Source organism: Bos indicus, chromosome 7 (genome assembly GCF_029378745.1).
Source record: "Bos indicus isolate NIAB-ARS_2022 breed Sahiwal x Tharparkar chromosome 7, NIAB-ARS_B.indTharparkar_mat_pri_1.0, whole genome shotgun sequence".
Taxonomy (NCBI): domain Eukaryota; kingdom Metazoa; phylum Chordata; class Mammalia; order Artiodactyla; family Bovidae; genus Bos; species Bos indicus.
The window spans coordinates 34,074,231-34,100,047 of record NC_091766.1 but is presented as its reverse complement, the minus strand read 5'-3'; the positions used below and the strand labels follow the sequence as shown (position 1 = coordinate 34,100,047).

The 25,817-nt window shown below is 39.6% G+C and overlaps 1 protein-coding gene and 1 long non-coding RNA gene across 9 annotated transcripts in view; one reads left to right on the top strand and one right to left on the bottom strand.

Annotated features, from left to right (window-relative positions):
* The window catches only part of HSD17B4 (hydroxysteroid 17-beta dehydrogenase 4), a 174,792-nt gene that overhangs the window by 114,680 nt on the left and 34,295 nt on the right, over positions 1 to 25,817 (top strand). For all 8 annotated transcript variants that reach the window (XR_011567608.1, XR_011567605.1, XR_011567607.1 and 5 more), the window contains exon 24: positions 18,121 to 25,817. This exon is cut by the window's right edge and continues 20,616 nt beyond it. The gene's annotated coding sequence lies outside the window, so the exon portion shown is untranslated. The remainder of the gene's footprint in view (positions 1 to 18,120) is intronic.
* LOC109561871 (uncharacterized) lies at positions 12,269 to 18,222 on the bottom strand. Its single transcript, XR_002181101.2, has 2 exons — positions 18,109 to 18,222; positions 12,269 to 13,319 (listed from the first exon to the last, which is right to left on the bottom strand). It is a non-coding gene; the product is annotated as an uncharacterized lncRNA (long non-coding RNA).

Here is a 25,817-nt window from a genome sequence, read left to right as displayed (position 1 = left end):
CTCTTTTGGACCTCCACCCCTCCTCCAATATCCAAACAAATTTTCTTTGTATTTTTCTGATAAAATCTTGTAGTTGACAAAAATCCAATTCTCTTTGAGTTAATTATGCTTATAACCGTAATTATTATAAAATAACAATACTTAGAGGCCTAAAACATGGTCTATTAAAATTTCTATACAGTAGTTCATCTTTATCTTCTTTGTATATCTTAAAAGTGAAATTATTCCTATTGTAAACATACTGAATTGCTGTAGAACTATGACTTTATCACTCTGCTATTTAAAAAAAAATCATAGGTTACAAATCTTCAAATTAAGTTAATTAAAATGTTTAGTTGATTTTCATTTCATAAATTCAGTAAAAATTAGCTTAATTGCTTATTCAGTAATTAGATTACAAGAAAAAAATACTGTAAGTTTCATATTCTTTGTAAAGTCATTGAATTTTCTAAACTGTGTTCACTTTAACTCACCTGTAAATCAGTTCAACACATAGGAAAGCAAATGAAAACTTCAGGAGTTTGTTTTTTTATTTTCTCGAACTTATTTTTCTAATTTATTCTATTGAAATGAAAACTTCACAAGTTTGTTTTTTAAAATTTATTGAACAATTTACAGTTGATTTACAATGTTGTATTAATTTCTTCTGTACAGCAAAATGATTTGGTTATGTTAATATGTACATTATTTTTCATTATGGTTTATCATGGGATATTGAATATAGTTCCCTGTGCTATACAGTAGGCCCTCATTGTTCATCCATTCTCTGTGTAATGGTTTGCATCTGCCAATCCCAAACTTCCAGTCCACCCCCCAATCCCCCTCCCCCTTGTCACCCCAAGTCTGTTCTCTGTGAAAAACTTCAGAAATTCTCATAATCACATGGGCCTGTTTTCATACTCAGTTTCACTTTTATATGTCAAGGGGTGAGTTTTATTATGATATTATATTCTAAGGAGAACATTAGAAGGTTATCTCTTATAACAATGCATTGACATTATTGGTTGGTGAAGTTGAAATAAAGAGATTATCTGTTGATAAAATGGACTAACTCACATCTCAACTCAGGAACAAGCATGGGCAACTAGTAATAGCTCCCTAGTTTTGTGAGCCCCCTTACAAGGCTGAATTTTATTCCCTTTCTGACTTGAAACAGCCAGCCTAATGATAAGAAAGGGAATAGTTGCCCTTGGCTGAAAACACAAGTCCATCTGCTGCTGGTAACTTGCATGAGAACCAGACAAGCTTTCTCTCGGCTGGTTTTCTTCCTGTTAAGAGCTTGAACTAGTTTATCATCAGAAGGTCTTCTGGTTTCAAGATTTAGGAGTCCATAATCATTAAAGTTCCCAAGTAGGAATAATCCTGTATATAGATGTCCAATGAAAACCAGTGAAGGAAAAAAGAGAATTGGCATAATTAAGATGTCAGCAGTCTTGATGGAATGAAGGTGACGGGAGTCCAGGTTTTCCAGCCCCCTTAGTCATCTTTCATGTAATATTTAACTCAAACAGTCTCCATCCTACTTACAGTGAGAAATTCAATATCTCCACCAACATGTCCAAGTATTCTTGGGAAGGGGGGCAGTGTTTAGTAGTTTTCTGAATCACCTTTTGATAATTTTCTGACTCTACTGAGTTAGCAGTCTCTCAGGTGTCCTTATTCATCTATTCCTTTCTTTTACCATTGCATTGAATCTCAGTGTGGAACAGCATTCATTTTTGTTCATATTTTACCCCAAACCATTTACACAAAGTAATTATGTGTACTAAACTAGGACTGAAACTTGAGGATGAATATAGAGGGTTTACCTCATAGCCTAGTCCTGTGGGCCACTTGTGTAATATATTACTAGATGCTCAAGTAGTGCCTTGGCCAGTCCCATGTTGAAAAGTTACAAACAGGCTGACTCCTCTCACGTCTGCTCTCCTCACCTCCCAGGTCTCCAAAATCCCCATACTCCTCATGCTTTATTATTCTTAACAGTTAAGCTCCATTTCTCAACCAGGCCATTGGAGCTCTTTTCACAGCTAGGGAGGCTTTCAATATACATGCCTAAACAAAGATAATTCTCTCTCCGAAAGGAACTCTGCCTCTGCCTTATGAGTATTTTTTTCCTCCTGGGCAAAGTCAGAGGGCAAGTTAGGTAGAGGTGAATAGGGAGAGTTGCAGACAGCTTGGGAAGAGGATGCTGGAAAAGGAAACTAGCATCCTTGGGTTGTCCACCACCTGCAGGCCCCTGTGCCAGGGGTTTTACAAGTATTATCCCAGCTAATCGTGACAAGCCTGTAAGGTAGATAATACCATCATCCCTATTTTGGGATGATGAGACAAGGAGACAGGTTTGGGGGGGTTCAGTAACTCACTCAACAGCATACAGCTAAGTGGCAGATCTGAGATTTGGATACAGTCAATCTTTGTAAATCACCGTAAAACGCTGCCACCTTAACCATTATGCTGGCACCCCACATACATGATTACATTCTATTTCTGTGAGTTATGTGCAATTTTCATCATTTTTTCCAAAGAATAAACTCCCCAAGTTGCAGAGTTAGGATGTAGTGGCGCCAGGAGTCTAACCCAGCTCACATCACTAATCTCCTGAGTCTATGTGGCAGGTTGCCTTGATGGGTTTTCCACTTAAAATATTGATGTACCTCTACTTTTACTTGAGTTTAACAAGCAGAATTTATAATGATTCCATTAAAAATTTGCCAGGTTTTATAATAAACATCACAGAGTTGATGCCTAAGGACATTTATTTTCAAAGTTTACAGTGTGAGCAATAGAAAGAATAGAAGAAATTGTGTCAAAGAAGGTTAAAGAAAAACTACTTTCAAATAGTAAAAAAATAAAGTACCATTGGGCAAGAAATATACACACTCGAGATTGTGAGGTATGGGCATTGTTCTAATTTTGGAATTCCAAGCCCATGGATTCTGGTAAAAAATATCTTAGCGTGTACTTCAGCTTGTCAGTAATAAATGGCAAGTATGCAAAAACACATTATCATTTGTGTTAAATGTTGCAATGGAAATACTGGGTTTTCAGTGTCTTTTGAAATTGCAGTGCCCACAGAAACATTTTACACATAAAAATTATGGAAATGGTCATAGGGATATTGAGTCTGCTTTTAAAAAGTAGCTTAATAGAGAGATTAAGAGAAGTTAGAATCAATAGAATGAATAGCATCAGTCAACACCCATCCCGCCAGATATTTGAATTCCTGTTTTGATGTGCCTGGCAGGTGTTTGTGCAGCCTTTTCTTGCTTATGTCTTGTGATGGAGAACTCTGTTTTTCCTAAGGCAGGGAGGGACCTCCTTAGGAAAACAGGCTGTGCTAAGTGTTGCATAGTTGAGTGTAATAATGAAATATGTTTTCTGGAATCTGTGTTGATTTTTGTTTTTGCTTAAGAAGCAGGGGAGATTAAATTTCTTCTGTTCTATAGAGTTGGCTCAAATCCTTTTCAACAAACCTATGGTTCCTAAAGTGGAAAGGTGGGTAGATGGGGAGGGATAAATTAGGAGGTTGGGATTAGCATATACACACCACTATAGATATAGATAACCAGCCAGATAACCAACAAGACCCTACTGTATAGCATATGGAACAATAATCAATATTTTGTAATATCCTATAAGGAAAAAAATCTGAAAAAAAAATGTGTGTATAACTGAATCAATGTTCTGTACACCTGAAATGAACACAGCATTGTTAATCAACTATACTTCAAATTACAAAAAGGATACATTGTACAACACAGGTAATACAGCCAGTATTTTGTAGTAACTATAAACAGAAAACGGAGAAGGCAATGGCAACGCACTCCAGTACTCTTGCCTGGAAAATTCCATGGATGGAGGAGCCTGGTGGGCTGCAGTCCATGGGGTCTCGAAGAGTCCAACACGACTGAGTGACTTCACTTTCACTTTTCACTTTCATGCATTGGAGAAGGAAATGGCAACCCACTCCAGTGTTCTTGTCTGGAGAATCCCAGGGACGGGGCTGCCGTCTATGGGGTTGCACAGAGTCGGACACGACTGAAGTGACTTAGCAGCAGCAGCAGCATAAATAGAAAATAACCTTTTAAAATTGTCTAAAAATATTTTTTTTAATTTTCAAAAGAATGATAAAAATAAAATAAGTAAGTAAATAAATTAAGCCCACCCCCCCAAAAGCCCCCATAAATCCTTTTTCAAAGGGAAGGACTATGAAAGCTGTGGTACATATATACAATGGAGTATTACTCAGCCATTAAAAAGAATACATTTGAATCAGTTCTAATGAGGTGGATGAAACTGGAGCCTATTATACAGAGTGAAGTAAGCCAGAAAGAAAAACACCAATACAGTATACTAACGCATATATATGAAATTTAGAAAGATGGTAACAATAACCCTGTATACGAGACAGCAAAAGAGACACTGATGTATAGAACAGTCTTACGGACTCTGTGGGAGAGGGAGAGGGTGGGAAGATTTGGGAGAATGGCATTGAAGCATGTATAATATCATGTATTAAACGAGTCGCCAGTCTAGGTTCAATGCATGATACTGGATGATTGGGGCTGGTGCACTGGGACGACCCAGAGGGATGGTATGGGGAGGGAGGAGGGAGGAGGGTTCAGGATGGGGAACACATGTGTACCTGTGGCGGATTCATTTCGATATTTGGCAAAACTAACACAATATTTTAAAGTTTAAAAATAAAATTAAAAAAAAATAAAAGGGAAGGACTATGAACTAATAGAACAATGTTGGCTTGGAGTCAGGAGGCTAGTCTCAACTTCACACAGTGGTGGGTCTGAGAGGCAAAACTGTGATTCTTGCTAATGCCTTCTTTTGGCTGTTTTCTTGGCATATCTCTTAGAGTTGTTTTAAGAGTTGAATGAAAATGAGTATTAAATATGTTTTAATAACACCACTTTATAGTTCTGTGCTTTCTGAGTCATTAAATTGGGGCAGACAGTGCTCTAAATGTAGTCAGATGAGCATAGAGTTCAGTGATGCAGATACTTTGCTCAGTTATAAGCATCTTGTCAAGTCCTGGAGCATCTGTGGGCAAGAGTCTGTCTGTGTGGGTGTGTGGAATGGGTTCTAGTTGTCAGAGGTCTGATGTGTGGAGAGGGAGCATGTGTTCCAGTGTACCCATAGATGAGTCAGATCTTCCTTGTGGGTAGGAGTTGTCCTTGCTTCCCCTCCCTGAAGCTCTCTGTCCCATATTCATTCCATCCGCCCTAAGGGACCTCCCATAGCCTATTGGCTGGTTCCCTGGAGGGCTGAGGTCCTGCTCTGATTCCAGAAAGTGGATGATGGCTATGGGACCCCACCCAGCTCTGATCACTTTCCTAGTGAGGCTTTACTCCTCATCTGATGGTGAAGGGCCCGCCCTTATGGAGCAGATTTCTGGGACTCACATATTTCCCGCCTACTTTCTGTCTTTGGTAGCTTAATTGTCTCAACCCTATCTTCTGTGTTTTGTATTGGATTCATCTAATACCAAACTATTTCCTAAATGTGCCTCTGTTTTCTAACTTCTGAGACAGTATGTCTAGACCAGTGGTTTTCACAATATGATCTCTGGACCAGCAGTATTAGCACCTCCTGGGAATTTGTTAGAGAGGTGGGTTTTGGTCCCACTTCAGACCTACTGTACCAGACACTCTAAGGACAGGGTCCAGCAGTCCCTCTCCAGGGGATTCTGATGCACATTAGTGTTTACACACCCTGTCCTGGACTGTCTGGTTGTCCTCAATGAAGGCAGTTTAGGCTACTTCATCTCCTGCTCTTTCCCCTTGTACTAGTTTGAGAGTAGAATTTTTGCCTGGTGTCAACTTTCACTCTATCATCCTGTTGCTCAAATGGTCCTCTAAAAGACCATGATTATTTTTTACATATAAACAGTTCAGGTTAAGTAAGATGAGCATGGGAGCATAACCAGTCCCATATTCTAGTGTTGTGATTCACAGACATCCATCCTGACCTGAACTACCCAGGTATTTATTCTGCAATGGCATTAACACACAATTCTTTCAAAAACAAAAGAAATCTGCTCAATGTTATGTGGCAGCCTGGATACGAGAGGTGTTTGGGGAAGAATGGATACATGCATGTGTATGACTGAGTCCCTTTGCTGTCCACCTGAAACTATCACAACATGGTTAATTGGCTCTCTCTCTCTCTCTCTTTAGTCATTAAGTTGTGTCCGACTCTTGGGACCCCATGGACTGTAGCCTGCCAGGCTCGTCTGTCCATGGGATTCTCCAGGCAAGAGTACTAGAGTGGGTTGCCATTTCCTTCTCCAAGTTAATTGGCTATATTCCCAATATATAATTAAAAGGTTAAAAAAGAAAAGAAGAAATATCAGTGGAGGGAGGGTGGGGGTGGTGGAGGGCTCAAAGGATTGAAGTCAGGAATATTACCCTATATCCCACTCAGGAAAACGTCCGTGTGCTTGCCCTTTTTTTTCCTTCTGTTCTACTTCTGATTTTCTTTCTTTTTACAGGAACAGATGAGTAATTTGACAATGCTATTAGCTAATGAAAAGAAGAGAGCATTATCTTATTTATAGACTTTGGGCGTTATTATCTAGAGGCTTGCTTGTGAGAGCTGAGGTATGTCTTCATGATTGCTGCTTAATTTCCTCAGGAATAACGAAGTGGGAGCTATAATACGTCTTTGTTTAGCAGCTATGGTTTTCATTAAATTTAATTAAGTCCCCCAGAAGCTTTAAATTTAGGGTAAGTTCAAAATGCAGGTGGTTTCTGTTAAGTATAATTATATTCCCTTTATAGCTGCCATGGCTTGGGAAAGCTGGCCTGTCAGACTTAAAAATCTTTAACAAGCTCACCAGAGCTTTGGTTTCAGAGTGCATTTCCAAACCCAACCCTTCCTTCCCACTCTCCTTCCCTTCTTCTCTCGCTCTTTCTTTCCTTCTTCCCCCTTTGCAGAAGGCTGAGGATAATGTGAACTTAACAAAAGCTGCCCTGTTATGCTTACAACCTCACTAATGAGTTGAGGTCAACATTTGCAAGATTACTTTTGCGAGAGGATTCTAAAACAGTTCTGGTTGATCACTGGGGTTAGTTGAGGTCCCTGAGTTCACTAGCTTCTGTGTCCAAAGAATGAAGCTTTCTGTGTCCAAAGGACACAAGGCCTGGAGAGGATGAGAACAAGGGTCTGGGGCTGCCTCAATGGCAGACGCTCATTGCTGGAGAAGACGACTTCGATGCCTGAATCTCCCTCTTTGCTCCAGGTCAGTTTTCTGAACCCTCACCTATGCAGTCCTGCCAATGGAAGTGGTCATAGGGAAGAGGAAGAGGAGTTGTTAAACAGCTAGTGTGCAAAAGTGGTCCTCCAGGCTCCAAGAGTTCCACATGAAAAGAGTTCTTCCTCAGAGGTCCCAGAACAATGCATTTTCTGTAATTGTGCTGTAGTTTCACATCAGCATTTTTCACTCCTAGCTAAGATTATAATGTATCATTGCAAAGGTAATCAGAGAAGATTGTCAGGAGTTTGATGAAGTCGAAAATTTCTTTTTGTACTCTTGGGTCTGAATGCAGTGTATCTAGGCCAATTCAATTTCTTTGGAAGTAAACAATTTTTAAGTTGCAAGCAGATTCCTATAATACTTGTGTCTATTCTATTTGATTCCAGCTGTAGTCCAGAGCACATTTAATGACGTGCATAATTGTTATGATCTGTTGTCATTGGGGATAAATATCAAGCAGTTGAACAAATTGTCTTAATGAGTTATTTTAATACAGCTGGACAAACCAAATGTTTTGTTTTCTTTCTCTTTGTAGTTGTTCAGTGTCTATAGTCATATTACTATCATCAATTTTTCAATATTAATCAGTTTTCTTGATATCCATGCAAAATAAAAATATATTTCTCCAATTCAGGATTGAATATGGGCTGAATGTTAGATGATATCAAGAAATTTTATTAAGAGTGGCAATGGTGTTCTGTTTATATAAGAAAATGTTCTTATAGAAATGCACACTGAATTATGTAGGGTTGAGTGATATGATAGTTGATTATGCTATTCTTTTGTCCATATTTGAACATTTTCTTAATTAAAAAAAAAAAAAAAGCTCATGGATTGGAAGAATTAACATTGTTGAAATCACCATACTATCCAAGGCAATCTACAGATTCGACACGATCCAGATCAAAACATTATGACCAATGGCATTTTTCATGGAACTAAAATAAATAATTCTAAATTTTGTATGGAAACACAAAAGACTCTGAATAGCCAAAACGATCTTAAGAAAAAAAGAACAAGAGGTATCATGTCTCTGATTTCAAGCTATACTAAAGTTTTAGTCTTCAAAACAGTGACACAAAAACAGACACATGGATCAATGGAGCAGGACAGCAAACTCAGAAATGACCTCACACTTCTACGGGCAATTAATCTATGACAGAGGAGGCAAAAGGAGATACGCTGGGGAAAAGACAGCATCGTCAATAAACGGTGCTGGGAAAACAGCTACTTTCTCACAGCATATACAAAAATAAACTCAAAGTGGAGTAAAAACTTAAATGTGAGACCTAAAACTATAAAACTCCTAGAAAGAAACATAGGTAGTATATTCTTTGACATTAGTTTTAGCAGTATTTTTTTTGGATATGTCTCCCCAGGCAAGGGAAACAAAAGGAAAAATAGGCAAATGGGACTACATCAAACAAAAAAACTTTCATACAGTGAGGAAAACCATCAACAAAACAAAATGGGAGAAGGTATTTGCAATGTCTACTGGATGGGAGAAAAGTTTTTGCAAATGATATATCCAATAAGTGATTAATATCTAAAATATACAAAGAATTCATATACTTCAATATCAAAAAAACAAACCACCCAATGAAAACATAGACAGAACTCTTGAATAGATATTTTTCTAAATAGATGGCCAACAGACACATGAAAAGATGCTCAACATATCTGTCTGAATAGCTATCATCAAAAACAAACAAACATTAATAAAAGCTGTTGACGAGGATGTGGAGAAAAGGAAACCCTTGTGCCCTGTTGGTGGGAATGGAAATTGGTGCACTCACTATAGAAATGTACTCTTAGTGGGTTCCCTGATGCCTCAGTCGATAAAGAGTCCACCTGCAATGCGGGAGACCTGGGTTCTAACCCTGGGTGGGGAAGATCCTCTGGAGAAGGAAATGGCAACCCACTTCAATATTCTTGCCTGGAGAATTCCATGGATGAGCCTGGTGGGATATAGTCCCTGGGGTAATAAAGAGTTAGACATGACTAAGTGCCTAACTTTCTATGGAAAAGAGTATGGAGTTTCCTCAAAACATTAAAAATAAAGCTACCTTATGATCCAGCAATTCCACTTTGGAGTAGTTATCCAAAGAAAGTAAAAAATTAATTCATATATATATATATATATATATATACTTTATTGTTCACTGTAGCATTTATTATTCATTGTAGCATTTATTGTTCATACAGTATTTATTTATTATTCATTTATTGTAGCATTTATTGTTCATACAGTAGCCAAGATATGGAAGAAACTTACGTGCCCATAGGAATGGAAAAGAATATGTGGTACGCATGTACCATGGAATATTAATTATTAAAAAAATGAATTCTTGCTATTTGTGACAACATGGATGGACCTAGGGGCTCCCGAGGTGACTCAGTGTTAAAGAACCTGCCTGCCAATGCCAGAGACAGGTTTGATCCCTAGGTTGGGAAGATCTTCTAAAGCAGGAAATGGCAACCCAGTGCAGTATTCTTTCCTGGGAAACCTCATGGACAGAGGAGCCTGGCGGGCTGCAATCCATGGGATCACAAAGACTCAGATGTGACTGAGCGACTGAGCATGTACAGATGGACCTAGAGGGTATTATGCTAAGTGAAAAAAGTCAAGAGAAAGAAAAATACTGTGTGATTTCCCTTTATGTAGAATCTAAAAAAACAAAACAAAAACAAATGAACAAACAGAGCAAAACAGGAACAGAGTCACAGAGAACAAATGGGTGGTTACTGGAGGCTAGGGAGCAAGGGGGATGAGAGAAATAGGTGAAGGAGATTAAGAGGGACAAACTTCTAGTTACCAAATAAATGTCACAGGTATGAAATGTGCAGTGTGGGGAATATGGTCAATAATAATGTAGTATCTTTACATGATGACAGGTGGCAACTAGATTTATTGTGGTGGTCATTTTGAATGTATAGAAATATCGAATCACTATGTTGTTATATAAAGGGAAGCAACAGTGTTGCAGGCTCATGCTACTTTAAAACCAAACAAACTCATAGAAAAAGAGACCAGATTTGTGCTTATCAGAGGCAGCGGCTGGGGGGAGAGGGAATTGGATGAAGATGGTAATGAGGAAGAAACCTCAGCTATAGAATAGAGGGATGTAATGTACAATGAGATAAATATAAATAACACTGCTATAAGTTATATATGGAGAAGGCAATGGCACCCCACTCCAGTACTCTTGCCTGGAAAATCCCATGGATGGAGGAGCCTGGTTGGCTGCCATCCATGGGGTCGCACAGAGTCAGACATGACTAAAGCGACTTAGCAGCAGCATAGGTTATATATGACAGTTGTTAGAGTAAATCCTAGAAGTTCTCATAACAAGGAAAAAAATGTTTTATTTTGTAGCTACATGAAGTGATGTTTTCCTTTTATTTTGTATCTATATTACCATTAAACCTATTGTGGTAATCATGTCATGAGGTACAGGAGGCTGATCTTTATGCTGTACACCTTAAACTTACACAGTGCTATAGGTCAATTACATCTTGATAATGTTGGAAGGGAAAAAATTAGCCCCCTCATAGATGTACACGCTATAATGCACAGCTGCTACATTTGATCCACAGACATAGAGTGACACCCCCCTCCACCCCATACACACTCTCTGCCATTTGGAGAGATGAGCAAGGAGGTCTGGGAAATGCTAGGGCTACCAGTCCTTGTGACAACCAGAAACATCCCCATATGTCCGAATGAGCCAGGAGCCTGGCATCTGAGTAGCCGGAGCAGAGCTGGGTGAGACCAGAGGGTGGGAAATGAGATGAAATGCTCTCTGCATTCAAGCTGCTACTGTGCGAGATACTCATGCCAGGAAAGAAGGGCTCCAGTCCCTAAGGCACCTCTGTCCTCTGGCTCATGCCTTCTACCCACCACATTCCCTCCATTTCCAGAAAGTGGTCTTAGGTGCTCCCTACAAACTTGCGCTTGCGTGGAGTTGCTTCAGTTTTGTCTGATTCTCTGCAATCCTACGGACTGTGGCTGGCCAGGCTCCTCTGTCCATGGGATTCTCCAGGCAAGAATACTGGAGTGGGTAGCCATGCTTTCCTCCAGGGGATCTCCCCGACCCAGGAATCGAACCTGCTTCTCCTGCCTTGCAGGTGGGTTTTTTACAGCTGAGCCACCAAACCCCTGCACAGTCTTGCTTATGGCTAGAATACATGTAAAGGGAGAAAACATTTCAGTCTCTAATCAGTGATAAGATACATAAAAGTAGATACCTGGTGTAGATGAAGTGTTGGCATTCATTTACCCTGAGGTCTGGTCAACCAATGTTAGGGGTTGAAATGAGAACTTTTCCTAATGAAAGTGTGGGGATGGAGCCTGGAAAGCAGTGGAGGCAGCTCCTGCCTCTGGTCTGTGAGGACTAATGAAGGCATTTCTTGCTTCTGTGGCTTCTCTTGCCTACGGCAGGGAATACCCTAAGGGGAACCCCGAGGTGTGCTTTTGAAGCAAGAAGCCTTACTGTTATATTTGTTACATATATTTTGGCCATTGGAAGCCAATTTCATTGTTCTATAGTATAAGATTTTTCTCTTTGTGAATGTGACGGGGAAGAGGCCTCAGAAGTTCAGAGAAGGCGAGTATAAATTAGGGAGCTAAAACCAGACAGTGGCAACATGACTGATAAATGTTCTCCCTCTCCTTAGCTGCTAGGATGGCCACCTAATTTTGGGTGTTATCACAACTGAGTTTTCCTCTCTGACTCTTAAATAGAGACTGGGGCTGTACAAGTGAAACAGGTGATCTCTGATACCTGATACATTGTGTTTTACCTTGTATTAACAAGGTGTTTTTATTCTTAAAAAAATTTAAGAATTTGACAGCATGTGGGACCTTAGTTCTCTAACCAGGGGTCAAACCCATGCCCTGCTACAGTGGAAGGCAGAGTCTTAACCTCTGGGCCACTGTTGGAGATATGTCTCCAGGACTTGGAAATGGCAAACCTGAAAGAACAACACTTGGACAGTCTCTGCAAGGACTGACAAGTTTATTTCTGTAGTCAAACCTTTTTATAGGAGCAAGGAACAAAGAGCTTAGAGCATACAGCCAGCAGAACATGTACAAGGCTAGGATATAATCAGTAAAAGATACTTCAAGGAACAGCACATTCTTAACGACCCATGTATTTATCCATGACCCATTTTCTCAAGTATCGTCTTTAATGTTTAATTGTTAAATCTAGGTGCCAAGCATAGCCAAAGGCAGGAAATGTTCTTCAGCAATCAGTACACAATGCCTGTGTACTTCTGGCCCTTCGCCATTTTCCCACGGACCTCCTCCTTCAAGGCTATTTTGCACTGTGCCTCCCAACATATCCTCCTTTTGTTTTTAGTTTAAGCATGGCAGCTGTTAGTTGGACTCTGTCGTAGGAGGCACGGAGTCTTGAGTAGAGACATCTGTATAGAATTGTGTAGTGCCATACCAGATAGGGTTCCTACTGTAACAATAGATATTAGACTAAGAATGCCAGCAATAATCCATCCTATTATGCGCCTTGACCTCCTTAAGCCATATTTGAGCAAAACTGAGAGAAATAGTCAGTCCATGGTTCTGTTAGGTTAACAGGAAGCCACAAATCAGATCTTTGCCTGACTATTGCAATGTTGACATAATGATATGAAATAGTATGGTTTAAACACGTATACAAGGCACATGCTGTACAGTTAACAATCTTAGCCAAGAGATTTATATCGAAGTTACCTACAATAAACATGTACGGGAGCTGCACACAAGATTGGGTATAACCTGTACTATCGTATAAAAAGGTATAGTTTTGAGGTTTTTAAGGCTTTCGCCGTCTCATACACATTGGCAAAGTGCTCCAGTGCAGCAGGAATCTTCCACACATGCCATTCCTCAGGTCCTACGGTAGGGGTTCAGACACTGACGTTTTCTCTTCGGCTTCTCTATGGTCATTGATGAGACCCTTCGCGTCAGCTGCATCACCTGTCGGGGGAATCTGGTCTTGGGGTCCTTCTCGGTAACGGACATGGCGAAGTGGAACCCAGATTTCTTCTCCATCTGCAACTACAAGACTGTAACCTCTGCCTAGGAGTCATAAGATTCCTGGCAACCATTGATTAAACTGCTTATACCATATTGGTGTGTTGGCTTCTAACGGTTTCTTACTGTTTTCCTCTGCAAAATGTCTGTCTGCACGAGTATCAGAACTATCTTTTAGTAAATTTAAAAAATTTAAGGAATAAAGAGTTAAAGATAATAACAATTGAGGGTTCATAGGATAAGAAGTGTATCTCCTCTTCCATATTCCCCCTTTCTGTTTTAATAAATGAGTTTTAAGAGTGCGATGGGTTCTTTCGATAATTGTTTGACCCTGGGGATTTTAGGGTATCCCCGTGATGTGTGTTATATTCCATTCCATTAGAAATGAACGAAATGAGTGAGAGGTAAATGTAGGCCCATTATCTGTTTTTAAGACCGAAGGTATTCCCATAACAGGGAAGGTGAGTAAAAGTGTGGAAATGGCGTGTTTGCTGGATTCTGAAGAGACAGGCACTGCCCATATAAAACCTGAAAATATATCAACTGAGACAAAAAGCAAAGAAAACTTTCCCAAGGAGCAATGAGTGAAGTCAGATTGCCAAAGGGAGTTAGGCTGTTGCCCACGAGGATTAACTCCTGAAACTGTGGTACGTAAGTGCAGAGGAGCACAGACATCACAGGATTTAATGATATGTCTCGCTTCAGTGAGGGGAATATGGTATTTAGAGTGCAATCTTTTAGCATTGGTATGAAGATTAGTGTGTTCGTCCATAGCAGATGTAAAGATAGGAGCTATGAACTTATCAACAGCATCATTCCCTGCTGCTAGGGGGCCAGGTAAACCTGAATGAGCACGTATATGTGCAATGAAGAAAGGTTCCGTATGTGATCGAATTAAGGCTTGAGTCTTTGAAAAGAGAATATATTAATTCTTCATCTAGGTTGTATAAAAAGGCAGTAACAAATTCGGGGAAAAGGGAAGCAAGGTATTTGGAATCAGTACAGACATTGAAGGATGATGGTTGAAGAGACAAAAGAGCATATAAAGCATACAGTTCAACTCTTTGTACTGAAGAATAGGTAGTGGGTAATTTCTTTTGATATCAGGGCCGAAAATCCCAGCTATGCCTTTCTTGTTGCCATCAATGAAATAGGTAGGTGCATTTGAAGTAGGCTGGGAGGCTATGATATTAGTTACTATAAATTTAGTAAATTGTAGGAAGTCCCATAATTTTCCTTTTGGCAAATGGAATGAGATAACATTCTGAAAGTCACTTAATGCTATTTGCATGGTCATGTTATACTGTAAGGCAATTTGTAATTCCTTTTTTGTCAAAGGGACATGTATTGCATATAGATCAAATCCAGTTAAGGTTTGTACATGGCTCCTTCCTGATACAATTAGTTGTCCTATTTTCTCAATGTATGATACAATTTTCTTTGACTGCTTAGTATGTAGATATACTCATTCTATCAGGCTGTTTTGAGCTATGATTGCAGTAGGTGAATGTTTGGTGGGGAATATATATAAATAGATCAGTTGGGTATGGTCCAGCCGAGTTGAGAAAGATTGTTGAATGTGTTTTTCAACAAATTTTAATTCTTCTTTCCCTTTTTTTGTTAGCTGTCTAGGACTATTCGGGTCAGGAGGTCCCTCTAAAATTTTAAATAAATGTTGTAATGCATAGGTGGGAATGCCAATAAATGACCGAAGCCAATTAATATCTCCTATCAATTTTTGAAAATCATTTAATGTGTGTAGAGAATGCACAGAGATTTGAGTTTTTTGAGGTTTTATCTTAGACTCTTCCATAATATGTCCTAGGTAATTAAAGGGTGCTTTCAATTGAATTTTATCTGGTGCAACAAGTAGGCCATGATTTTGAAGAGTGGTGGTGACTTCGTCATATAACTGTTGTAAACAAAGTTCAGATTCCATGGAAAGGAGTATGTCATCCATATAATGAATTATGAAGGCAGTAGGATATTTATCTCTACTGGGTTGTAATAAAACAGATATAAGATATTGGCAAATGGTAGGAGAGTTCATCATCCCCTGAGGTAAAACCTTCCATTGAAATCTTTTAACAGGAGCCATGTGATTTATAGAGGGAACTGAAAAAGCAAAATGTTTTATATCTTTAGGATGCAAAGGTATAGTAAAAAAGCAGTCTTGTAAATCAATAATAATTACAGGCCATCCTTTTGGCACCATGGAAGGGGAGGGCAATCCAGGTTGTAAGGGCTCCATAGGAATCATAGTATTATTAATATTTCTTAAATCTATCAACATTTGCCATTTTCTTGATTTCTTTTTTATGACAAAAACGGGAGAATTCCATGGGGAAAATGAAGGCTCTATATGATTTTCTTGTAATTGCTCATTTACTAATTGTGTGAGAGCTGCCAACTTTTCTTTAGTCAGGGACCATTGAGGTGTCCATACTGGGGCATCAGATTCCCAATCGAGAGGCAGCGGTGTTAACTCAATGGCCCCCATCAAAAAGCCTTATTTCGAGAGATAGTGGCTTTTGTTTGTTCAAGAAAATCCCTTCCCACAAATTAATAGGAATACTGGTAATATATGGTTTGATGTAAACTACAATTTGATCAGGACCATAAGCTTGTAAATAGGATGCACTGACGAAAGTTCATGTAGCATCAGCCTCTCCTACCCCTAACAGTCTGGAAGGAGCCATAGTCTTACCCAATTCAAGGGGCCATTCTTCAGTTCTAATAATGGAAATGTTGGCTCCTGTATCCAACATACCTGTGAAATTTTTTCCCCGTATCTTTAGATAAGCATAGGCTTTTGATGTTCCTTTAATAAGGTAGATAGTGCGGCGGTAAGGTTGGTGCTACTAAAACCTCCCTGCCTAATTTTATCAGATGCCCTCATTGATTTGACATATGGCAAAAGTAATAATTGTGCAAAGCATTCCCCTTTTTGTAGATATACATTTCTTAATTTTACGACATTCACCATGACATGTATCTCTCCTTCATAATCTTCATCCACAACTCCAGTCAATACTACTAAACCTTTCATTGTACAGCTGCTACATCCCAAAATTAGTCCAATTGTTCCGGGTGGGATTGGACCATAATATCCAGTGGGGATTTTATGAGGATTGTATAATTTTATTAATTCCATATCATAAGGACTAGGTATATCAATGCAAGCACTCTTAGATGTAGCTGCTTGCAGTGTCATAATGTTGGGTCCTCCTTTTGTAGTGGGGCTAGAGGATAGCCCCTTTATTAGTTTCCCTGTTGTTTTTGTTGTGCCTCTGGTGTCAATGCATTTCCATCCTTATCGAATTTGGAACGACACTCATTCAACCAATGGAATCCCCTTTTACACTTTGGGCAAACTCCCGGGGGCCTTTTATTATTAGAAGTAAGATTATTTTTAGCTGTTTGCACTGGCATGCGGCATTGTTTTTTCATATGGCTGGCCTTCTCGCAGTTAAAGCATTTAACACTGGCAGCCTTTTGCACATTGAAAGTTTCTAGTGCTGCTGATTTTGCTCTATGGGACATAGATCTGGTATCTCTACAAGCTTTCAAATATTCCATAAGAGAACCAGTTTCTCAAATTGGTCTAAGCATGGATTGACATTCCTCATTAGCATTTTCAAAGGCAAGTTGTTTTAAAATAATATTTTGTAAGATTTCATCTCTGATAGATTTTTCAATGGCATCCTTTAATTTTCCTATAAATTGGGCATATTTCTCCTCATGTCCCTGGGTAATCTTGACAAATGAACCATCATCAACCTTTGCCCATGCTCTGCAAGAAATTTCTCTAATGAAATGCAACATCTGAGGGGTAATATTATCTAATTGCGCAGTCATATCAGCCATGGCTCCTGTTCCAGTGAGTATATCCTAGGTTAAATTGGCAGGGTTACCATGAGATTTCTGGTCAATCATCATTTGTCAGGCCTCATCACCAACCCACATTTGCCACTGAAGTAATTGTTGAGGATTTAGAAACATCTTTGCTACTTGAAAAAAATCATATGACATCCAATGATCAGCCCATCCTCTGAGGAATTCTACACAGTAAGGAGAAGTAGGTCTATATAGAGTGCATGCTTTCTTAAAGCTGGGCAACATACCAAAATCTAGATTAGCCCAAGCATTCTGGCCTTGGGCAGGCTGATCAAACTATATTGGGAAAGTGAAAGTGCAAGTAGGCATCTCCCAAGGAGGTGTGAAATGATTAGTATGAGCAAAGTTAGCAACTGCTAACTTTAACTGCTAACTGTAACTCTGTTACAGACGGGGCAGAAGGAAAAACCTCAGGTTTGGGCTGTCCGTTGAATGAAATGACCTCTGGTCTAAGTGGCTTCAGTTTTGACATATCCTGTATACATACGTCTCCAAGCTATTTTTCCAGTGATTGTGTCTGATTAAGCATAACATTCTTATATTTCAAAGCACCTTGCATATCTTGTTCCTTAAGCTCATATTCATGTAAAGACTGAACAGTTTCTACTTCCAAATCAACATTATGCCCTTCAATCTGTTCTATGATAGCCCATATGAGTGACCATGTAACCCACCATTGAGGGGGAATACGGACTCCTTGCCGATATGTTAGCAAAATATTATTCTTAACCCTTTTCCATATGTCTAGATTGAGCGTCCTCTCCTCTGGGAACCATGGATTATGTTCCAGTAAAATATGATAGCAGTCATTCAACTGATCTTTTGAAACATTAACACCATTTTGTTTCAGAAAGTGATACATTATAGAAATGAAAGGAATCTTACTGCTATGTTGTCCCATCCTGCTTACCTCTTTCTGCAGGGCTCGCCGCTTTGTTCAGTCGTCCTTCAAGTCCCTGTTCGGCCGCCACTTTTTGGAGATATGTCTCCGGGACTTGGAAACGGTGAACCTGAAAGAACACTTGGACAGTCTCTGCAAGGACTGACAAGTTTATTTCTGCAGTCAAGCCTTTTTATAGGAACAAGGAACAAAGGGCTTAGAGCATACAGCCAGCAGAACACATACAAAGCTAGGATATAATCAGTAAAAGATACTTCAAGAAACAGCGCATTCTTAACAACCCATGTATTTATCCATGACCCATTTTCTCAAGTATCGTCTTTAATGTTTAATTGTTAAATCTAGGCGCCAAGCATAGCCAAAGGCAGGAAATGTTCTTCAGCAATCAGTACACAATGCCTATGTACTTCTGGCCCTTCGCCATTTTCCCACGGACCTCCTCCTTCAAGGCTATTTTGCACTGTGCCTCCCAACAGCCACCAGGGAAGTCCTTTAACAAGGTGCTTTTAAATTCTTGCTCTTTACTGTAAATTAATTGTAGTTATTAATGCTTTGGCATTGGCTTGAATTATCGTGTTAGCTGTGAGAAGATCATTCAGAAAGGGGTTTTGTTTTTTATAAAGGTTACCCATGACTTCTCCCTGAACTATCTCACATACAGTATTAGACACAGGTAATTGGTACATGGGCTTCCCTGGTGGCTTAGCGATAAAGAATCCTCCTGCCAGTGCAGGAGATGGGAGTTCGATCCCTGGGTCTATAAAATGCCCTGGGAAGGAACCCACTCTAGTATTCTTGCCTGGGAAATACCATGGACAGAGGAGCCTAGTAGGCTAGAGTCCATGGGGTGGCAGAGTCGGATATGACTTAGCAACTAAACAACAACAAATCAGTACCTGATTTTGCTCCATGACTGAAAAAAATAGTGCCGTGTGCAAACGTGCTTTGTGCCAGGGGCTCTAACAAAGCCTAAGCTATGTTTTAAATGTATTGTAAGTGGCTTGGACTGCAGAGGAATAAATTAAGATGACTGTAAGGGGGATGTGAGTCCAGCCACATTCCCACCTCTCCTGCCCTTATGCTGTGTCTGTTGCAAGTCAGTCCACTGAGGATGTATTTTTACCTCTCAGAACTGTTCACAAGCTATTACAGTATTTGCAGTAATGAAGGACAATACAGGATACTTCCCCTCCCTCTGAGTATGGAAATGTGTTAAAATGTACAGAGGAACTTCCTTGGCAGTCCAGAGATTAAGACGTCACCTTCCAATGTAGTGGCTGTGGGTTGGATACCTACCCGGGGAGCTAAGATTCCACGTGCAAAAAAATGAAACGTAAAACAGAAGCAGTATTGTAACAGATTCAATAAAGACTTAAAAATGTACAGAGACTTACTGAATTTGTCATAAATGTTGAACTCTTAAAAGTGCTTTAGAGAAATCATGACCTGGTGAGCAGTTTCCATCTGCCTTCAGAAAAGGGGCTTAGCCGTTTCTTCACTGGGCTTTTTTTTTTTTTTTTTTGAGTCAGGAGATAAGTAGCAGTAATGCTGTAATTCTGTGATACTGAGACAAGAGCAACAGTAGTCTAGTAGTGAAATAGAGGGAGTCTAGAAAATTCTGGAAATCTTGGTAAAAGAACAGGATTCAGGATCCTAGAATCCAGAAAGCCACAGAATCAGTAGCAGTGACTTCAGCAAGTGATTATGGAATCCAGGATAACTGGAGAAGGCAATGGCACCCCACTCCAGTACTCTTGCCTGGAAAATCCCATGGATGGAGGAGCCTGGTGGGCTACAGTCCATGGGGTCGCTAAGAGTCGGACACGACTGAGCGAATTCACTTTCATGCATTGGAGAAGGAAATGGCAACCCACTACAGTGTTCTTGCCTTGAGAATCCCAGGGATAGGGGAGCCTGGTGGGCTGCCGTCTATGGGGTCGCACAGAGTTGGACACGACTGAAGCGACTTAGCAGCAGCAGGCTGCAAAGGAGTTCTTGAAGATTTTACCTGTTTTAATATTTTTAACCTTAAAGTTGGTCTGTGTTGAGAAAAGGTGGTCTCTCTCTAGAGTGGAGGTTAATGTATGGGGATTTATGCAGTGGTTTTCAAATCATGGTCATGGAGCCAGCAGCATGAGTTTCCAGGTGATTCTGATACTCGTTCAAGCAGGAGAGCCACCTGTGTATACACCTTCAGTGGATCCCACCCATAGGTACGTGGGACTGTCAGAGGAACTCTTGGTGAAGTGAGATGACAGCTTGGTTTGTGAGCTCTCTGGTAGTGAATGAGTTAATAGAAGGTTGTGTTTCTGTGGCTAAATTTGTCCACATATTTAACAGCAAAATTTCTTTCTCTAAAATTCTGGGAGATGGCTTGTCACTTCAGTAGAAAATACTCCTGAAGCTAGGAAGGAAAGTTCTGACTTAAAAAGGAAAATGAAAAAAGGGTGATTCTGGGAAGAAGCGGCAAGACACACACCTGACTGGTTATTAGTTGACAGTATGAAAATCACTGTGCCCCAAAGAAAACTTATTCGATGATATTCAATGAAATGTTATCCAAATGAAAGCATTTTAAAAAGTAAATATGGATGGATAATTACCACGAAATTGTTGAATTTCAGTAAAGGCAATTTTCATTTGTAGAAATGACATTTTTAACTCTGTACCAGTTCAGAGGCACCATCAGCAGGCAGAGTAGTCATGGGATTTTTAGTCATTTTTAGCCTTGGATCAGTTATGTAAAAAGTCTAATGAGAATCAAACGGTATGAAGGCTCTCTTGCAAATCATTATATGTATAACATGTTCTTCCCGCTAAAGTTAATTCATTTGGTGAATATAAGGAATTCCAGTTGGATTATGGAATCTTATGAATATTTTCCTTCACCAGTGTAACCAGAATTTAAGTGGCTGCCATGTGGACAGAATAGTATTAATGTTCTCATTCTTTCTCTAACCAACAGTAGAAAGTATCAGCCACATTCTTATGAAGGGTGGATAAGGTTTATTATTTTATTTTTAAAATTTTCTTTATTTTGATAACTTTTTGTTTTATATTGGAGTATAGCTGTTTAACAGTGTTGTGATAGTTTCAGGTGGACAGCAAAGGGACTCAGCCATAGATATACATGTGTCCATTCTCCCCCAAATCCCCCTCCTATCCAGCTGCCACATAACATTGAACGTAGTCCCATGTGCTGTATACTAGGAGAAGGAAATGGCAACCCACTCCAGTATTCTTGCTTGGAGAATCCCAGAGACAGAGGAGCCTGGTGGGCTGCCGTCTATGGGGTCGCGCAGAGTCAGACACGACTGAAGTAACGTAGCAGCAGCAGCAGCAGCAGCTGTATACTAGGTCCTTGTTGATTATTCATTTTAAATATAGCAGTGGTACATTGTTGTTGTTGTTCAGTCCCTAACTTGTGTCTGACTCTTTGCGACCCCATGGACTGCAGGACGCCAGGCTTTGCTGTCCTTCACTATCTCCCAGGGTTTGCTCAGATTCATCTCCATTGTATCAGTGATGCTATCTGACCATCTCATCCTCTGCTGCCCTCTTCTCCTCTTGCCTTCAGTCTTTCCCAGAATCAGGGTCTTTTCCAATGAGTTGGCTCGTCACATAAGATAGCCAAAGTATTGGAGCTTCAGCTTCAGCATCAGTCCTTCCAATGAATATTCAGGGTTGATTTCCTTTAGGACTGAGTGATTTGATCTCCTGTTGTCTAAGGGACTCTCAAGAGTCTACTCCAGCACCACAGTTTGAAAGCATCAATTTTTCAGCACTCTTGTTGATGGTCGAACTTTTACATCTGTATATGATTACCAGAAAAACCATAGCTTTTACTAGATGGACCTTTGTCAGCAAAGTGATGTCTCTGCTTTTTAACATGCTGTCTAGGTTTGTCATAACTTTTCTTCAAAGGAGAAAATATCTTTTAATTTCATGGCTGCAGTCACTGCCCTTCATGGATGACTGTCCTTCATGTAGTCACCCTTTCATGGATCACAGCCTTGTCATGGCAGAGGGGCTTCTATGACTTGAAGCTACCAGCCATGCCATGTAGGACCACCCAAGATGGATGGGTCACAGTGCAGAGTTCTGACAAAATGTGGTCTGGTGGAGGAGGGACTGGCAAACCATTGCAGTAGTCTTGCCACAAGAACCCTATGAACAGTATGAAAAGTGTGTGCATGTCTGTCCCAAACTCCCTTCATTCTTGAAGGGTGAATAAGATTTTTCACTACAGCATTACACCGAAATGAAAAGGATACAAAATTAAATGCAAACAAACTTTACCTCAAGCAAAACTCATGGCTTTTGGAAATAAGAGTCTTTATATGAATAAAGGAGAAGCCATATGTAAAACTAAGAATATCACCTTTAGGAGTGCCCTACGTTTGAGATATGAGGCTCTTAATTTTCTAAAATTACCCCTTCCTTTGTGTGGGTATTATCTGCTGAGCTAATGGTTTCTCATTGAGCATTCTTTTTGAATGGATAGCTCCCCTATCAAGCTATCCTGGAATGGTGAGGACTGAAATTGATTTTGAGAAGTATGGATATATCAGACATTGCTGAAAAAAGAATTCTCAATTCTTCATGTATCCACTTTTTGACTTATTTTTCCGATTATATGTGAGTCACTTTTCTAAACAATTGCCTTTTGAATCTTTTTAATAAAATGTACACTTTCTGCTACTGGGTGTCTAGAAAAAAAATGGAGTAATATATCTTCCTCGGGGTTCTGAGGATTCTTTTATGTTAATATTCTTTTTTTTACAAATGAAGCTTCAGGATAAAAGTCCATTCAGCAACATCTGAGGGAAATAAATAATAAGCCAGAGACCATATTTAGAAATGTGATCAGAAAAGAAGGCTAGTGTTTAACTTAGGGATCATTTAAGCTTGTGGAATATGAAGTTGTTCTAGAATTCTGGTCATATGGAAATACATATGTACATTATGTTTAACATATATATCTAACTAGGCAATATGACCTCTTCCCATAGCAGGCCAAAATAATTATGGGAAGAAAACCTTCATTATATTTTTTTATTTTTTAATTTTACAATATTTTAATTACATAATTGAACCACATGCATTTATGTAAATTGAATGTAATATCTGTGATACAATTTCTTGTATTAAAAAAAAAAAAGAGTTCCATAGTTATTTCTGTGTAAATTCTCCATGAGAACTTTTTCTCCTAAACAACATATCCATTCTTGAATATATTGATTGTACTTTCCTATTAAACTTACATGCAAGTATTAGATCACTTATTTTTTAGTTTTTAAAAATTGGAGTGTAATAGCTCTGCGAGGTTGTGTTAGTTTCTGCTGTACAACAGCTTGAATCAGCTATAAGTAGACATATCTCCTCCCCGCCCCCGCCGCCTGTCACACCCTTCTAGGTCATCCCAGATCACCAAGCTGAGCTCCCTGTGTTATACAGCAGCTTCTCACTAGCTATCTATTTTACACATTCATTATATTTAAACAGTTGGAATATGTGAAATTAAGACTTTGGAAGGCAATATGTGGGAATAGACATTAAAATGAGAGGAGGAGGAGCTACTATTTCAAACTTAAGTCACCCAGTTGTGTCTGACTCTTTGTGACTCCTTGGACTGTAGCCCGCCAGGATCCTCTGTCCATGGAATTCTCCAGCCAAGAGTACTGGAGTGGGTTGCCATTTCCTCCTCCACGGGATCTTCCCAACCCAGGGATCAAACTCATGTCTCCTGCATTGACAGGTGGATTCTTTACCCCTGAGCCACCTGGGAAGCCCCAAGTGTTTCTATACATTATGTCATATAATACTCAAGAGGAGCTTCAAGGATAATATCTCCATTTTACAGATGAAGTTTGGAGGGATCAATAGTATCCTCAAGATCATGGACTAAAAATAGGGATTTATTTCAGAAATCTTAACAAAGATCCAAATCTGTGGTGCTGGGATGGTAAAGTCCAGGCAACCCAGAGCCCTGATGGGATTAACAGTTGATGAAAATATGTGTACTCTGACCTTCGCTCTTGCTCATTTACTAACTTCTCTCAATGCTGTTATTTACTTTCTGAGTTTACAGATAAAATCCTTGGCCAAAGAAATTATTCAAAGTTGGTGGAGAAAAAGTTCAGTATTCAGAATAGATAAGTAACTCTTACTTATCAACAATTTATCAACAATCAACAATAAAGAGCCAAAAACCCAATTAAAAATGGGCAGATAATTTTGAATAGATAGTTGTCCAAATAAGATTGACAAATGCCAATAAGCAGATGAACAGATGCTCACCATCATTAGTCACCAGGGAAATTCAAGTCAAAACCTTAATGAGATACGTATTAGGGATGTGGAGAAATTGAAACCCTTATTCATTTTGCTGATGAAAATTTAGACTGGTATAGCCACGGTGGAAAAATTTGGCAGTTCCTTAAAAAGCTAAACAGCTTTATCACCTGACCCAATCATTTGACTCCAAGTTATATACTCAGAACTGAGAACATGAGTGAGTGAGTGAAAGTTGCTCAGTTGTGTCTGACTCTTTGTGACCCTATGGACTGTAGTCTGCCAGGCTCCTTTGTCCATGGAATTCTCCAGGCCAGAATACTGGAGTGGGTAGCCTTTCCCTTCTCCAGGGGATCTTCCCAAGCCAGGGATTGAACCCAGGTCTCCTGCACTGCAGGCAGATTCTTTACAGTTTGAGCCATCAGGGAAGCCCAAGAATACTGGAGTGGGTAGCCTATCCCTTCTCCAGGGGATCTTCCTGACCCAGGAATTGAACCAGGGTCTCTTGCATTGCAGGAGGATTCTTTACCAGCTGAGCTACCAGGGAAGCCCCACTGAAAACATATGTTCACAGAAAACCTTGTACGTGAATTAAAAAAATTATTTTTTTATTTGGATGGGTCAAGTTATAGTTGTGGCACATGGGATCTTTATTGTGTCCACTCACTCTAGTTGTGGCACCTGGGCTTAGTTGCTCCAAGGCATGTGGAATCTTCTCTGACCAGGGATCAGACCTTCCTCCCTTGCATAGCAAGGCAGATTCTTAACCACTGGACCACCTGGGAAGCCCCTATATGAATGTTTATAGCAGTATTATTTTTAATTGCCCCAAAGGTAGAAACTCAAATATATATATCAACTAATGAATGGATGAAGAAAATGTGGTATGCCTATGCAATGGAATATACTCCACCATAAAAAGGAAGAGGGACTGATATCTGCCACAATGTGGATGAACCTTGAAAACACTATGCTAAGTGAAAGAAACAAGTTATAAAAGGCTACTTATTCTATGATTTCTTTTATATGATCTATCCAGGATAGGAAATTCATGGAGACAGAAAACAGATCAGTGGGCAAAAGAAGGAAGTGGAAAATGATGGCTTATGGGTATGGGTACTCTTTTGGGGTTGATGAAAATGTTCTTAAATTAGATAGTGGTAATAGTTTGCACATTCTCCCAAATATACTAAAGACCAAATAATTGTCCTAAAGGAAATCAGTCCTGAAAATTCACTGGAAGGACTGATGCTGAAGCTGAAACTCCAGTACTTTGCCCACCTGATGTGAAGAACTGACTCATTGGAAAAGACCCTAATGCTGGGAAAGATTGAAGGCGGGAGGAGAAGGGGGCAACAGAGGATGAGACGGTTGGATGGCATTACCGACTTGATGGACATGAGTTTGAGCAAGCTGAACTAAAT